This window comes from Berghia stephanieae, chromosome 1, assembly GCF_034508935.2.
Source record: "Berghia stephanieae isolate SIO BIC M18660-M18661 chromosome 1, UCSD_Bste_1.3, whole genome shotgun sequence".
In the NCBI taxonomy this organism is placed as follows: domain Eukaryota; kingdom Metazoa; phylum Mollusca; class Gastropoda; order Nudibranchia; family Aeolidiidae; genus Berghia; species Berghia stephanieae.
In genome coordinates, this window is record NC_088360.1 from 55,996,167 (window position 1) to 56,010,030 (window position 13,864).

The following is a 13,864-nucleotide window of genomic DNA, read 5'->3' on the forward strand; positions in this document are numbered from 1 at the left end:
TTTCCCTCTCAGCCAGGGTATCCGGCCAGGGTCAGGACAAAACCAAGTAATCTCATTCTAAGACAAGACAGAAAGCAATTGGAAAACAGATATAGGGGGATAGAACGAAATTTGATACTTGAAGATGTACATATGAGCCGAGGAACTAATAGTGAGAATATCTACTCAAGAGTTATCCTGAAGTTTTTTTGGAAAGATATGTTCAAACACACAGTGACGCCGTTATAATGAATTGCAATAAAAATCAATATGTAACTTTTGCATTCTTTGTATATTTTGTTGACCATCACAAATAATAAAGCACCGATTTGCCTTTGAAGCCAGATGACATATGTGGTCGTTCCATTGAAGGTTTTTAGCAAACTCAATGCCAAGATGTATTGCTGTCTTTACATGTTCCAGTTTTTAACATAAGATAAGATATACTTTATTGATCCTGAATAGAAATTATCATAATGTTACACATCATTCAACGTTATATTAGCACAGATTTATATACTGTCATGAACTAATTGATGAAAATACGTAGCTAATTAAAAGCAAAATAAACATCAAATACTATAAAATAAAATAAAATATCCATAAAATATACAGCAGTTACAAACAATGCTATAAAAATTGGACATGAAAGTAGAGTAGAGTTGTAATAATGGATTTGTAATGTAACTAGAATTTTGAAAATAGATTGTGAAGGATTGAACATAGCCAACCCAGGTTGATAAAAAGTAAATTTGAATGTATAAATATAAAATAATGTAGATATAGCACCATGTAAACATGCATAAATAAATAGATTTTGGAGAGAACTAATTGATGAAAATACGAAGCTAATTATAAAAACAAACTTTTATAATGGTTTTGTAATGTAAATAGAATTTCGAAAATAGATTGTGAAGGATTGCACATAGCCAACACAGGCTGATAAAAAAAGTAAAAATAAAGCATGGCATTTGAATGTACAAACAAACAACAAATAATGTAGATATAGCACCATGTAAACATGCATAAATAAATAGATTTTAGAGAGAACTTTGACCATGAAGTTGGTATTCAAATGTAATCGGTGCTTTCTTTTTTGTGATGGTTAGAATATTGCACTTTGATACGTTGAATATTACGTTGTAATAAATACGTCCAGAATATATGTACCCCTTGTTGAATTTTTGTTTATTTGACGAAGGCCAAAATCTTGCAATTTGTTAATAAATGCTTGGTTTACTGATGAAGGATATTCGTAACTGGTTATTTTTTCTTGTTCTGAATGGATATCATGTAGGTTCAAATCTCCGCTTAATTAGAGTACATTTTTCGGGTCTGGGTTATCAATACAGCTTGTTATCTCAGTCATTTTTCCATAGTTAAATTTGAAGGTGTCCTGTACATAGCGCCCACAGTGAGTAGGCCTTGTTCTGTTTTGATATTTACCAACACCAATTCTGATTTTGTTTAAATGTCAAGCTTTAATACTGAGAGGTTTGTTGTTGTTGCAACCAACACCCCACCGTACCTATCTCCTCTCTCTTTCCTGAACACGTTGAAATCTGTTCCTGGTGGAAATATTTCACTGTTCTTCATTTCAGAATGTAGCCATGTTTCAGTACCTACGATTATGTCTGGTTTTCTGTCTGAAATCAACAATAGGCACATCTTTGGATTTGGTGCTTTCAACCAAGTCAACATATAAATCAAGATTAAGATTCAAGTCAATGTCCTTATCCATGACTAAATTTATTAAGTTTATTCTTTAAGCCATGTTGTCGTTTTTTAAATGTCATGATCAATAATCGATAAATAGTTCTATAAACAATCTAATAATACACATAACCGCAATAAAAGTCCAATTGAATAACAATGTATATCAATTAATTGTAAAGAAGTAATCTAAAATAATATTTTATAAGATTTTAAGAGAGCAACATGGATTGTTCCATTTTGTTCTCATTAACATCATCTGTGAGGGGAGAGGTTAAAGAGAAAGCCTAGCTTGTTACATCACGCGCACAGGCGAAGGTAGAAAATGTGGAGTGAGGACACAAAAAGTGCGAACGATGATCTCTGTATATGTACGTTCTTTAATTATATAAGGGAGAACACAGCGAAATCCCAGGTTTGAAAGTTTAGCTTAGACGAGAGTCATTAATATCGATCGATATTGAAGGACAAGTTTTCTGGCCAAATTTCTAAATGTTTTTCAAGAGCACGGCAGCATAAATCTTCATCTCAATCGTTAAGAGTTTTACAATTCTACTAGTAGAATACTTCGCTTACGTGTTATCAAGACATTCACCAGCTAATGTCATAATAATAACCGGTTAATACTTTCTGGTTCGCCACATTAGGCACAATACGTAATTATCATTTAAAATCATGTAGCACTACTGCTGTATCATTTGGCACTTTATGGGATTGGCTGAATATGACGACGACCTATAGTTTTATTCATCACCAACCTCCATTATAAGCGTAATTTGAGGCACCAGCTCTTGAAACTTGGAAGATTACCCAAGGAAGAGGGGCTCGGATGGAAATTTTAAAATATAAAATATAGATAGGCATTACTGTAAAATTTTGGTCCACAAATAAGTCATGGTTGTTTATATGGAAATTAAATAAACCACCCCACCCCCTACATCATTTATTTAAGTTGTTACCATCTGGTAGATGTGTCGAAGGCATTAAAACTAGACCTCACAGATACAAAAACTCTTTTATACCCACAGCAGTAAGAGTACTAAATGAAAAAAAGTAATGTAAATAATATCTTATCTGTTATTAGACATTGCCTGAATATGGAATATTGATTTTTTCACCCAAAAAAAATCTATATATCTATCTATCTATCTATCTGTCTATCTATCGGAGATAGAGATAGAGATAGGGATAGGGATAGATATAAATAGATAGATAGAGAGAGAGAGAGAGAGAGAGAGAGAGAGAGAGAGAGAGAGAGAGAGAGAGAGAGAGAGAGAGAGAGAGTGTGTGTTTGCCCTTTTTGTGTCATTTATGTCTGTTTGCGTGTAGTATGTATACGAGTCTGTGAGTTTGTGTCTGTGCGTGTGTCTGTGTGTTTGTGTGTGATTTTGTTCGATTTTCTCAATTTTTGTTTCATATATGACTGTTTGCATATATTATGTATATGCTCTAACCAAATTAAAAATTACCTTCATGGAAATTTATTATTATTATTATTATTATTATTATTATTATTATTATTATTATTATTATTATTATTATTTATTATTATTTTATAATTATTATTATTAAAAAATACATTTGTACCAATGCCATCGAAATTGCTGTTTTTGTTTGTTTTAGGTGTTTTACTGCACTATTTGATCATTTCAGCGGCAGGAAAATGAAAGCGATAGAGGAAAAGCTGTAGATCTGAAGTTAAAGCACCAAAGAAAAAGCAAGACAAAGGGGGTTGAATTAAATAGGCAACAGATCCTGCTATAAACACTCTAGTGTTTATAAATTACAATATATTGTCAACTTATTATTTTAAATGTACACAACAGAGTGATGGTTTACAGTTAAAAAATACCATCTCACCAGAACATATAGACATAAAACGAAATCCACGCATTCAAAGAAAAACCTACTCAATAACACGAAAACACCAATCTACAAACTCAAACATATCAAATATTCATTTGCACCCTGCATTATCAAAAACTGAAACATTCTTCCATAATAATATGTGAACAGGACATATTTAGAAACCTTCAAGTGAAGATCATCAAAAATGTTCAGCCTAAACACCAACAATGGATGGCTGTCACATTGAACAACTCTCTCCGCTCTAGAATACAAATACTCAGAATTGAGTCGATTTCAAGTAACATTCAAATTCAGATTGACTTAAAGTATATTTAATTGTCTTCCTCCTAGATAAGGATCCCCGCCAGACCAGGAAAACAAGACCTCAGTGATCTCAATCCCGAACAAGGACAGAGAACAAAATGGAAAATCGAAAACAGATATAGGGGATATAAGAAACAGCAAATGACCCATGGTCACTGTGGGAGGTCATACAGTTGGTGATGGTGGTGATGATCGTGGTGGTGGTGATGATGATGATGATGATGATGATGATGATGATGATGATGATGATGATGATGATGATGATGATATTGATGATGATGATGATGATGATGATGATGATGATAATTATGGAAGAATATTACAAGAATGGCTATAATTGAGATGAAGACAGCAATGGTGAAAAAAATCGCAATCAAGATAATATTAAAAGAGTACGGTTATAACGATGACATTGTAATACTGATGGCAATTCAAGGTAAATTTAATAATGCTGAAAGTGAATAGGATGAAATGTTTACACCAAATTTTCCTCTGATCATGTCATTCAATCAATTTAAGACAAATGAAAGGTTTTTTTTTTCTTTGAATTGTTTAAAAGGTTAAAAAATATTTGAAATTAAAGTAGATTCCTTCCTTACATGGTCTGATCAGAATCGAGTATGTATTGAATAATATTGGGGTAAAAATCTGCACTTATGACCTTGGTAATGATGTTTGTTTGTTTTTTAGAATTTACGTTGTCACATTCTTCTCAGATGGCGTCAAATCTTTAAGTCGAAAAAAAAAACAACCCCATTTTAAAATGAATCATTTGTAAAGTACTCCCTTTATTTTAATTATTTAACCTAACAAGGTATGACCAGAATCTAGTGCAGACTGAATAAAAACAGAACAAAGATCTACAAAGGTAACAATGAAGATTCTAATGGTGGAAAAGAGTTAAAATGGTAAGAAAGCTTGAAATGGTAACGACAAAGACAATGGTTACAATAATAACAGTGATAAAAACTGTAAGAATTTGTGACAGAGATGATTGCAGTAGTTTGTTATTGTTTATAAGGGTTTTACGGCGCTCGTGACATATTCAGGTCATTTCAGCGCCAATAAAAAGGAAGGAAATGGGAAAGGAAAGAAATGGGATAGTAAAACAATGATTTACAATTTAACTCACACAAGAAAAAGTGAAAATAGGGGAATGGTACAAATAGGGAACAGATGTAAATTCCAAAGCACACTATCAATGTACCTAGTTTGAGATCTCCTAAAAGTCTCATCCACACACAAACACAGAATCCCACTGAGAGGAACACACTCAAATGCTAACATTATACAATTCAAAACAGCCAATATCGCAATACATAACAGAGAGATGATTAATGATTTACAAGGAAAAAGAATATTGCACGTATCTCCCAAAATCAATAACTATAAAATTGACAGTTTCCCTCCCAGTGAAGAATTTCGGCCGAGGCCAGGACAAAACCAAGTTGTCGTATTCCAAGACAAAGACAGAAATCAAGGTGGAAAACATATAGGGGGATAGAAGAAACAGAAAGTGCCTCCCTGCCAACTTTAGGAGGACAAGAAACCTACCCAGATGACAGCTATAGAAATTATGTCGATGATGACATTCGTGAAAATAGTGACAACAACAAACTGTTAATGATGACAATATGACAAGATGACAATGGACGGGGACATGATGATATTTATGAAAATCTTAATGATGAATATCAGTAAATAATGAAAGCAAATTGTGATGATAAAGATTAACATATAAAACATTTGATAGGTTAATCTTGACACAAATAATCTCTTTCAGCGCCTAAGGACAATTACTCTCATACAATGATGATTAAGAAGACAACGGTGATAAAGAATAAAAATTATGACAACAAAGGATGACAATAATAAAGGCAATGGTCACAATGAAAACAAGGTAAACCATAATGAATGAGACGAAAATGATGACAGATGACAAAGGAGGAGATAAGGAATGGTGACAATGATGATAATGGTAGTGATGCTGACAATGATAATGCCATTCGAAGGGACGGCAAAACTGACGATAACTATAATATGAGGACAAGGATGACAATGCAATGGGGAAAATGATATTGGGAGTAAAAAGGTTCATTGTAAGAGTCATTGTTTTTTTAAGGGTTTTACAACGTTTGCAACACATTTAGGTCATATCAGCGCCAGTAAAAAGGCAGAAAATGGGATAGTACAAAGTTCTAGAATTACAATTAAAGCACACAAGAAAAGGTAAGACAAAGGGGAATTTGTTCAAATAGGAAACAGATGTAGATTCCAAGATTACGTTATCAAAGTACTTAGTTTGAGATCCCCACTAAGAGGGATACACTCAAATGTTTATAGATCATATATAATATGTAAACAAAACAAAAAAAGTGCATAACAGAGAGATGATTTACAGGACAACAATATCATCTCCTAAAACTTTAACTATACATTCGACTGTTTCCCTTCTAGCCAAGGACTTTGGCCAGGGTCAGGACAAAACTAAGTAATCTCTTTCCAAGACAAAGAGAGAAAGCAATTGGAAAACAGATACAGGCGGATAGAAGACAGAAAAAGTACATCCCTGCCTTCTATGGAAGGTCGAGAACCCCACCCAGAATTGTAAGAGTCAAATCATATCAATGATTATAATAAAATATAACGGATAAGATTATAAAATATATCAAAAAAGATTACAAAGATGACGGCTATGACAAAGATAAACATGGCAATGATACAAACTCACAGTGAAGACAATTCCAACAATTGATCAATCTGCCTCGGTATAATGGAAATAAAACTCACTCTACATTGATGACATAGATGACAATATTGAAGATATATTCATAATTGTAAAGTTAATAACAATCATCAGGATGGGCACAATATTGGAAATATAAACAATAATGATAATTGTAACAATAACACTAAAGCTGATGGTGATGATGATACTGGTAATGATAATAATGACTATGATAGTAATGATTATGACGATGATGATGATGATGATGATGATGATGATGATGATGTTGATGAAGATGATGATGATGATGAAGATGATGATGATGATGTTGATGATGATGATGAAGACATAAATAGATTTGATAATGGGAATAAAAGCAACTATAATGATGACAATGATGATGATGATGATGATTATGATGATGATGATGATGATGGCATAAATTCATGTCACAATGATAATTAAGACAGTTATAAAACCGATGACATGTCGAGTAAACATTATAACAATTAAAGGCATTTTTCATTGTAGTCGCACTACATTCTCCTCATTTCATGTCTGTAATCAATTTAAGACAAATGAATGACTTTTGCATTATGATATATCTAAACATTTTAATTGGAGTAAAGTCATTCATTTGTCTTAATTGGTTGACATGACATGATCTGACCAGAATCTAGTAATGACTCAAGTTCTATAATGGTGAACATGATACAAAGACAACGGTGATAAAGAATAAAATTGATAACAACAAAATATTACCACAATGAAAATAAGGAAAACAATAATCAATTATGATGATGCAGGTGTTGATAATGATGCTAATGAATATGGCATTTATTGATATGGCAATGGTAATGAAAACAATTGTGATGATGATGATGACGACGACGACGATGATGATGATGATGATGATGATGATGATGATGATGATGATGATGATGATGATGATGATAATGAATTATGATGATTAGGACCAGAGGTGTTCTTGCTCTAAAGAGAATATTCGGGAGGCCTTCCGAAGTGCTAAGGGAAACAACTCAAATATTCCCTCAACTACGCCCAAGAAAAAATAAAACCTAGACCGTCTAGTACCTTTAACTAGCCCTAATAGGAAAAACAAACACCCTATCACCTTTACTAAGACTTATAATATAACTAACCCTATTAGAGAAAAAAAAGCATCCGACCTCGAGCTAACCCTAAAAGAAAAAAAAAGAAAAACAACCAAGTACTGCTTTGCACAACTTTCAATACTTCACAAATCAAAATCTATAAAGGTTTGTTCTAGAGTTTTTAAAATGCTTCGATATGATGACACATTGGATAAATAAACACATGGCAAAAGATCCACGGTAAAAATATAAATTGAAAGAAATGCTAGCGCTAGTCATTAGGAGCTTTCGGAAGGTCATTATCATAGATATCACCGAGTCAGACAAAGACCAAATTTACTGTAGGGGTAATAGACGTCTATATAATGTTAGTAACATTCTAAATCCAAATACAAACCAAGCATAGTATTCGACGGTGTATAAAATAAGAATTTCTATATGAATATTCGCTTCTCGAAGCGAGTCACACCGTGGCCTTCGTTAAGTTAACAACATAACGATGGCTACGGTCACTGTCACACACACAGGCGGTTCCAAGAAATAGTGACGTCACTTGTACGTGTTTCCGTACTCACGGAAAGTCAACCAAAGTGTTGAGGGTTTATGGAATTATTAATAAATTTATCGCGAGATAGTTTTCCATATTTGATGACCATATTGTCGATTTTTTAAAGCCATTACTTAACACTCAATAACAACGATAGTAATGTCTCTTATTATCCTACAGTATCACATTTTGTATACTTATAGTCACATAATACGTGAAAAAATCTACATTATTATTTTTTGTGTCCATTAATCCTTTTTGACTTAAACCGTATTTGATCCAGTCAAAACAAACCATCGGAAATCGTTATACATCAAAACTCAGTTTAAGAAAAGGCAATCTATTTGCTAAGGTTCCTATTCGATGTTATTTTAGGCCAATCTTAGTAACAATAATTATAATTAGATAACAAACTATGCAACCAAATCTACATTCAAATTTTTGCCTTTTGGCAGGCATGTCATTACGGATTCATCTTTCCAAACCACGTATCAACCAAGAAACCACATGAATAGAATAAAATAAGACACTAAGACCAGAAAGGAAAGTAAAAGTGCATTCTTATAACGAAAACGTCTACCCTCCTAAAGCAGATGTTTCTCTTATTTTATCTTCATCATTTATTGTCATAAATATCGGGGTATCCTCGAACACACGGTTTCCTCGAACTCATTCGAATGTCCCGAATTTTTTCATTAAATCATGAATATTATTTGCTTTCATTCCATTCCTTGCTCGAACTAATTTTTACCCCGAACACGGTTTCCTCGAACTAATTTCACCTAGCCAGTGTAACAAATTTGATTAAATGAAGGATTTTAAAAGATTGCGACCTGCAATTTTGACCTGATAATTTAGTGTCACATTAACGGTTACGAATGTGCGTAGGCTGTCTATCTACACTGCATGTGTATGTATACCGCATGATATATTTATATATATTATATATATATACACACATACACGCACACATTATACACGTAGGCTACACCATCGCTGTTTATCATAACTGGCACTTCCGTGCTCATTCTAATCATTTCCCCATTCGTTCTAATTTCAATATCACGCGCCATGATTTGCAATTGCTTGGATACGACAGTAAATGAACGTTGTGATACTTGGAGAGGTGGCTTCTTGAAGGCCACATAACGCGGTGAATATTCGAACTATCTAGGTATATTTTGGGGTCGAAAATAATAAGACCATACCGTTGAAACTCACTCCCCCCCCCCCCCCCCATCACACACACACACACACACACACACACACACACACACACACACACCTTCTCCCCTCTCCATCAAGTTGTATTCGGCAAGACGCGGTTTCTTCGAATTTTATTTATTTATTTATTTTTTTTTTTTTTTTTTGCATGTCCCGAGGAGTTCGAGGAAACCGTGCTGGAGTGTATTATATCTAAGTATTGTAGGGAACACAATTTGAATTGGAGAGAAACACAGTTACGATTCAATAGATTTACAAATGACTCGATTGATTCTATAGATAAAGTAAAACCGCTTGCGAATGTGGTAGTAATTTAGATAATATGAGAAAACAGTAATTTTCCTCACCTTCTGACTTCTGATGTAAATAGCCTCTCGAATATTTCCCTGGTTTTATCATCTAAAATGTATCTCTTAGTGAAAAATGGCGCTCACCTACAGGTGTTAATATGTAGTTGTGGCGTTATTTGTATACTCTAGCTCGTTGGTCACATTGCAGAAGTGTACACATAATGAAAAGTGTTCACAGCTCTTTGTTATTTTGTTTTGATTGACACATTGGGTATACTTACAACGTTCATAAACAAAGCAGCAGATTTAGATTTGTTAAGAAATATCCTATCGTTGGTCACAGACAAATCATGTTGTTGATGACACGGTTAAACGACAACCTGAGTACATATCGTTCCCATTAAATTCAGTTAAAATTCGAAAGGTTTACTTTTACGCAGTTAATGATAAATATAATCTTATGGTTGTCCAACAAAATAATTATGTGACGTAGTTATTGCTGAAGCAACTATGACACACATAAAATAAACATTCACCTGAACAGAAATAACACATTGAATCGACACATAGAGGCACAGACAATATGCGACTGGTTCCCCAGAAACACACACACACACACATACACACACACACACACACACACACACACACACACACACACACACAGCACAGCACACCTAGTAAATGCGGTTTCACTTGACGTCACTCAGCTATTTGTTATTTGCAGAGCTCCAGTCAGGTCGGTAATTTTCACTAAATTATTTACTGAACCACCAATGCTTTGCACCTAAATTTAATTGGCTATAACCGACGTGCACATATATGCAGATCTGACATCCGAACCCACTTACGAGCCTAGTCTAACAATGTTGTAATGGACAATATTCTGCATCATTTTATGAGATTTCCATTACGACAATGAGCCAATAAGGAATTGGGTCATCAGACCTACAAATAAGTAGACGTCGGCTATAACCTTTGAATGGATTACAATAAACTCCTAATTCAAAATCTGAAGATAAATTCAAAGTAACGTGTTTCTTGTGAATATGAATATTAAGAAATTGAACCAAGAAAACACCCCATAATCTAACGTTACTTTAACTGGTGAAAAAAAATTCATTCGATGTCAACAAAGATCTGAGTGGAAAAAACGCGAACCAAAACATATGCTTCTGATCACCGTGGTAGACACCATTTGGCACTTCCAGAATTTTTCTTTTTCCTCTTTTATGAAAAAAAAATGTAGGAAAACCATTGCTGTTAAAGTTTAAATTGTTGATTTTTGTATCAGTATTTGAATTGGACCTTCAAACCGCCTTTTTATTTATTAATCTTAAAGATAGAAGAAAATAATATGGCAATCTAGAGATCGGAGGTTGATGTTTGAGAATCTTTTTAGATTATCCAAATATCTTGAGCGGTTCAAAGGTTGAAGCCATTTGAAGTTTTTGACAAGACGTTTGTGGTTCAGTGCAACCTACACACACACACACACACAAAACACACACACACACACACACACACATATATATATATATATATATATATATATATATATATATATATATATATACGAAAGCCACAGAAACATATGTTTTGGCCACATATAAGTGAGTGATACAATTTATATTTAAATATATATATATATATATATATATATATATATATATATATATATATATATATATAATATATATATACATATATAATATATATATATATATATATATATATATATATATATATATATATATATATATATAAATGGATGGCGTTTAGCCAGAAAGCTCACAACATTCGATAGTCGGAAATAACGTTTCAACACACAAAACTATGTGTATCATTAAACTGTTATAGATAGAATGCTCTTGGCCAAGGAGTTCACAACAAAAAAAAACAATAACAAAGGCATGAGTGACGTCATCTGCATACTATCTATAGTCTGATAGATATAAATTCAATGAGAACTGCTCATAAAACCATATTTACACAACATTCCTCTTAGCAAAGTTATTATTATAATAATACAAACGTACAATCTGTACTCCTAAGTCCACAGCCCCCCCCCCCCCCCCCCCCCCCCCCCCCCTCTTTCCAACCTGGACTCGAGTTCAAATAACATAACCAAACCCATAGTGTAATACATTAACCAATGCTGCACAGGGAGAGACCACGTCCACAGTAGATATAGCAGCAAAGTGTTCATGCATAAAATCGTGTATTTAATCACTCGTAGTTCTGCTTTTTAATTAATTCATAACCAGAAGACATTAATAGATCAAGGGTTAAGCATAGCTCACAACAGGCTTTCTAAATAATGTACTATATGTAAACATAATTTCTTCGTGTTTTTTAATGTATCTTAAAGTTAGATCCACATTGGGCCGATAATTACCAATACCGTTAAATGATCGCTTGTTTTGATGCTGGACAAGTAACGTAATCCGATTTTACTTTGTACCTAGTATAGAAGAGTATAAAATCTGATCGCCTTTGTAAAACACAATACTATTTTGTGACCTCGTATAAAGGGACTCAAACATATTGCTATTATCTGATCGCCGTTTACGTTCTTGGGACAAGACAATCGGCTTTTGACTTTTACGCTTATGAGTTATTCGAGAAGTCGTGTTGAAAATTTTCCACTCGTGTCTTTTATTTTTATTTTCAAGCACAGTTGATGATAAGCCGATTAACACAAAATTAATGATTCAAAAGTTGAATGAAATAACTCAATTTCTATTGTTTTACTAAACAATAGGATTTTATTTGCGCACGGAGAGATATTTTCTTCATTTAATAACTTGTATTTTTCTCTCACTATAATTCTTTCCCAATATTACGAATGGAAAATGGTTCGAATCAATTTTAAGAAATGGATTGTATTCAAAGCGATTCAATGTCATTACTCTCACTTCAGTGTCATTCTTACTAACCAGGAGATTGATACGCAACCCACGTGCTAACAATAATAGCGTCTGTTTTCGATTGGATTTAACGAAACAAATTTGATTTTCCGATAACATCATCACGATGTCTCATCAATCTCATAATGCACATAAGCCATTTGTATGTCAATTAATTGTAACCATCATGCAAAATTTGGTGACGATTGGTCCTGTGTTTTCGGGGCTTCGGTGTTGATAAAAATCCAATTTGCCAAATTTATAATGAGATCACATTTGTGTAACCTCGAAATCATTTATTATCACGTCAGCACGAGGCATTAAGATTGTCAATGGGGTAGATAAGCCATTTTGCCTATATGTCAATGAGGTATTAATATGTATTCCGTTATAAATATCTTAATGATTTCGCCTCAACGCAATAATGTAGCCGCATCTTGCCAAGGCCATCATTATCCACCGCTCCATGAGTTGTTTACATTTTCATAAAAACAAATCCGAACTACACACTTGAAATTTCATTTCTCGTGTGGTCTTTCGAGATGGTCCACTTCAGCTTCAGGTAAGAAATTTAATCTTTTTTTTTTCATGATTTTTTAAATATCATGCTTGAGTTTCACAAGCTGAATTCGTAGAGATACCATTATTTCACCTTAGATTGCCTTCAGCATTAACCAACATTAGGCATTTATGAAAGCAAACATTTTTCTCAAGATAATACATATTCGAGAGTTTAGGCTAATTTTTTTTTTTTTTAATTTTTAACGGGCGAGGTCAAAAAATTATCTTTCAAAACAATTTTTTTTCGATCATTCATCTGTTTACAAATTCAAAACATAAACAAGAATTGCGTTTTTAAAAAATATTACTAAAGGATGGGATCGAGTTACGGGATTGGATTGTGTATTCTTCAAAGGATGGATTCGGAGGATTTCTTCTCCAGATAGGAAATCTATTTAGTTCTCTCTCTCCCATTCTCTCTCTCTCTCTCTCTCTCTCTCTCTCACACACACACACACACACACACTCACTCTCTCTCTCACTCACTCTCTCTCCCCCTCTCTCTCACTCTCTTTCTTTCTCTCTCCTTCTCTCTCTCCCTCTCTCTCTCTCTATCTCTCTCTCTCAGTCACTCATTATCTGTCACTACCTTTTGTTGCAGACATTTGACGACGTCTCCCTCTCTC

The 13,864-nt window shown here is 33.6% G+C and overlaps 2 long non-coding RNA genes across 3 annotated transcripts in view; one reads left to right on the forward strand and one right to left on the reverse strand.

The window, feature by feature from the left end:
• Positions 1 to 10,342, reverse strand: part of LOC144964295 (uncharacterized) — a 17,341-nt gene extending 6,999 nt beyond the window's left edge. Inside the window, exon 1 of one of the 2 annotated variants that reach the window (XR_013643802.1) lies at positions 9,826 to 10,342. This is a non-coding gene — a long non-coding RNA (uncharacterized LOC144964295). Of the gene's footprint in view, positions 1 to 8,104; positions 8,257 to 9,825 lie in introns of those variants that run through there. The other variant, XR_013643801.1, reaches the window with a different exon arrangement.
• On the forward strand, positions 7,275 to 7,814 carry LOC144964303 (uncharacterized). The gene is made up of 2 exons (XR_013643803.1): positions 7,275 to 7,574; positions 7,617 to 7,814. It is a non-coding gene; the product is annotated as an uncharacterized LOC144964303 (long non-coding RNA).
• Positions 10,343 to 13,864: the final 3,522 nt, after the last annotated feature.